Below are 3,785 nucleotides of genomic sequence, written 5' to 3' on the forward strand. Positions count from 1 at the left end.
GCTAGTAGTGATGAGAAAAAGTTCAATACTTGTAAACAGAAAGAAACTCAACAGGAATTTTAAAGGTAGTAGTCCAGAAAATGCAACAGTTAACTCTTATAATCTTTTAAACTGAACAGACAAATCAAATTGAAGCCAACTATTAAGACACTTTTTGGTCTGAATATTTATCAGCTGATATATTCTGTTGTTCCAATTGGCTTTTTTTTTTTTTTTTTTTTGACAGAGTCTCACTCTGTTGCCGGGGTTAGAATGCCATGGCATCAGCCTAGCTCATAGCAACCTCAAACTCCTGGGCTCAAGCAATCCTTCTGCCTCAGCCTGCCGAGTAGCTGGGACTACAGGCATGTGCCACCATTTCTGGCCAATTTTTTTCTATATATATTTTTAGCTGTCCAGATAGTTTCTTTCTATTTTTAGTAGAGATGGGGTCTTGCTCTTGGTCAGGCTTGTCTTGAACTCCTGACCTCGAGCGATCCTCATTCCTCGGCCTCCCAGGGTGCTAGGATTACAGGCGTGAGCCACCGCACCTGGCCTCCGATTGGCTTTTGAGAAATAAAAAAAAAAAAGAAACATTTTGTTAGAGCTACCACAATCAAAAGTGATGAAAATAAATTAGTTCACCCTACAAAGACATTCTTTAAGCTCTAAAGCATAAAAAGCTATATAATACCTTACACAAATTAACCAGTGTTCTTAGAAAAGTAATGCAGTTTTTGACTGATGACATCACAGCTGTATTTGTGGTGAAGTACTAGACACAAGAATGTATGTATCAACTAGGCATTTTCAGGCTAGTCTGTAAGGTTATCATTTAACTCTTGTCACTATATAATAAATGGTATGCAGTTGGGACTTAAGCCATGAACTGTGGAGAATAAGAAGCAGTGTATTATAGTAACAAGATTTGTATCTAACAAATAATTGCAGTATGGAACAAACCTCTTCTATGAACTTTGTGATTTGCTGTTGGTCACTTGTAGTAGATACTTGATTTGATTCTTCCGTATTCTGCACTAACATTTCTTCATCTTCCTCATCATCATGTAGGTCTTTTTAAATTAATTGTCTAGCTAGTTTAATATTCAGTCTTTCATTGTAGTGAATCTTTCTTTTCATTTCAAATTGTCGCTTTATTTCCTCGTTGTCCAGGTGAGAGGTCGCTGTCGTCCTCTCCCCTGCTTTCTTGTTCCGGAACCCGATGCTTTGGCTCCCAGCCTTCAGCAGCGGCGCAGTTCTCAGCTAAGACATCTGGAGTCCTGGCTTCAGCGGTTTCTGAATCACTGCGTGCACCTTCATCATCACCTCTCACACCATGGTAAGGAGTGCTTGGTTCATCTATCTTCATTAAACCACAGTGTGTCTGCTGGACGATATGTCACCAGGATGTTCATTCCATCCCACTTCTGGGATTTTTTTACTCAGCTCTGGGTCAACACTCTCAGGCTGTTCTGCTGACGCCCCGGTAGAGACCATGGAGGTCTGTTCATGCTCCCTGCTGGGCCGGCCCTGGGGCTGGTGGCTCAGAGTCGCTGCTTGGCGCGGGTCCGCGAGGAGAAGCATCCAGGGCTCTCAAAGACCCGCCGGGCAGCCGCGGAGCAAGCTCGTGGACAAGGCAGCGGCACCTGCTGTCTTGGAAAGGGCTCCCGCCTTGTCCTCACACCACCACCACCACCAGGACGCCAGAGCCAGCGCCACGTGGGTGGCGGCCCTGCCCTCGCCCTTTGTCGCTGACACTTCATGGGCCTCCGGAGAGACACTTGCCTAGTGCCCTACCCACGCCTAGCCACCCTCTAACCTTTTTTTTTGTTTGTTTTTGAGACAGAGTCTCACTCTGTTGCCCAGGCTAGGGTGCAGAAGCGTCCACTGCAACCCCCTGGGCTCAAGCAATCCTTCTGCCTCAGCCTCCCCAATAGCTGGGACTACAGACATGTGTCAGCATGCCCAGCTAATTTTTTTATATATATTTTTTTAGTTGTCCAGCTAATTTCTTTCTACTTTTAGTAGAGAGAGTGTCTCGCTTGTGCTCAGGCTGGTCTGGAATTCCTGAGCTCAAAGGATCTGCCTGCCTTGGCCTCCCAGAGTGCTAGCCTTTTTCTTTTTCTTTTTGTTTTTTTCCTTTTTTTTTTTGTGGGGGTGGGGGTCATTTAGCTAAAGGTTTGTGAATTTTGTTAATCTTTTTCACCAAGTGACTCTTGATTTTGTTGATTTCCTTTATAATTTTGTGTTCTTTATTTTCTTTGTTTTGGGCTCTAATATTTATTTTCTTTCTAACTCTAGCTTTGGGTTTAGTTCTTCTTAAAATACTTTCTAGGCCGGGCGCGGTGGCTCACGCCTGTAATCCTAGCACTCTGGGAGGCCGAGGCGGGTGGATTGCTCAAGGTCAGGAGTTCGAGACCAGCCTGAGCGAGACCCCGTCTCTACTAAAAATAGAAAGACATTATATGGACAACTAAAAAAAATCTATATAGAAAAAATTAGCCGGGCATAGTGGCGCATGCCTGTAGTCCCAGCTACTCGGGAGGCTGAGGCAGTAGGATCGCTGAAGCCGAGGAGTCTGAGGTTGCTGTGAGCTAAGCTGACGCCACGGCACTCACTCTAGCCTGGGCAACAAAGTGAGACTCTGTCTCAACAAAAAAAAAAAAAAAAAAAAAAAATACTTTCTTAAGGAGTAAAGGTATGCCATTGATTTCGGACTTTCCTTCTTTATAATGTAAGCATTTATAGGGATAAATTTCCCTTTTAGCATTGCTTTCACGGCATCCATAAATTTTGTTGTGTTTTGTTTTTATGTTCATTTGTATCAATACAATTTTGTAAATTTCCCTGTAATTTTCCTTTGACCAGGTGTTTGAGTGTGTTACATAATTTCCATATATTTGTGAATTTCCCATTTCTCATACTTCTGTTTTCAAGTTTCCTACCATTGTGTCCAGAAAAGATACTTTATATGATTTCAATAATTGTTAATTTATTAAGACTCCTTTGTAGTCTAACATATGGTCTACCTTGAATAATGTTCTATGTACACTAGAAAGAGTATTATCCTGCTGTTGTTGGGTAGAGTATTCTGTATACAACTGTTTATTCTAATTGGCCTATAGTGTATTGAAATCTTCTCTCTCCTTGCTGATTTTCTGTCTAGTTCTCATTATTGAAAGTGGGGTATCAAAGTTTCCTAGTATTATTGTAGAGCTGTCTATTTCTCCCTTCAATTCTGTAAATATTGGTTTCTTGTATTTTGTAGGTCTGATGTTCATTGTATTTGTGTTTATAATTATTGTATTTTCTTGGTGAATGGACCATTTTTTACCGTTACGTAATATCCTTCTTTGTCTTTTAAAATAGTTTTGGCTGAAGCCTTCTTGTTCTGATGTTAGTATAGCCAGCCCATCTGTCTTCTGGGTACTGATTGTATGAAACATCTTTTTTCCAAACTTTCATTTTCAACCTATATGGGTCCTTGGATTTAAAGTGAGTCTGTTACAGACCTTATATAGTTTAAGTTTTTAATTTATTGTTCCAATTTTAATTTCTTTAATTTGTGAGTTTAATTCTTTTATATTTAAAGTATTTATGGATAGGAAAGGACTTACACTGTCATTTTTAATTTGTTTTCTGTATGTCTTACAGCTTTTTTGTCCCTTATTTACTCCATGTCTGCTTTCATGTCTTTGTATTTATTTTATTTGTTGTGACACATTTTGATTCTCTTTTCATTTCCATTTGTGTATATTATATAGAATAATATTCTTTGTTATTACCACAGAAATTGCACACAACAT

The 3,785-nt window shown here is 40.2% G+C and overlaps 1 pseudogene; it reads right to left on the bottom strand.

The window, feature by feature from the left end:
- Window positions 1–856: 856 nt before the first annotated feature.
- Window positions 857–1,563, bottom strand: LOC138382432 (protein phosphatase inhibitor 2 pseudogene; annotated as a pseudogene).
- Between the last annotated feature and the right edge of the window lie 2,222 nt (window positions 1,564–3,785).

Source organism: Eulemur rufifrons, chromosome 4 (assembly GCF_041146395.1).
Source record: "Eulemur rufifrons isolate Redbay chromosome 4, OSU_ERuf_1, whole genome shotgun sequence".
Taxonomy (NCBI): Eukaryota; Metazoa; Chordata; class Mammalia; order Primates; family Lemuridae; genus Eulemur; species Eulemur rufifrons.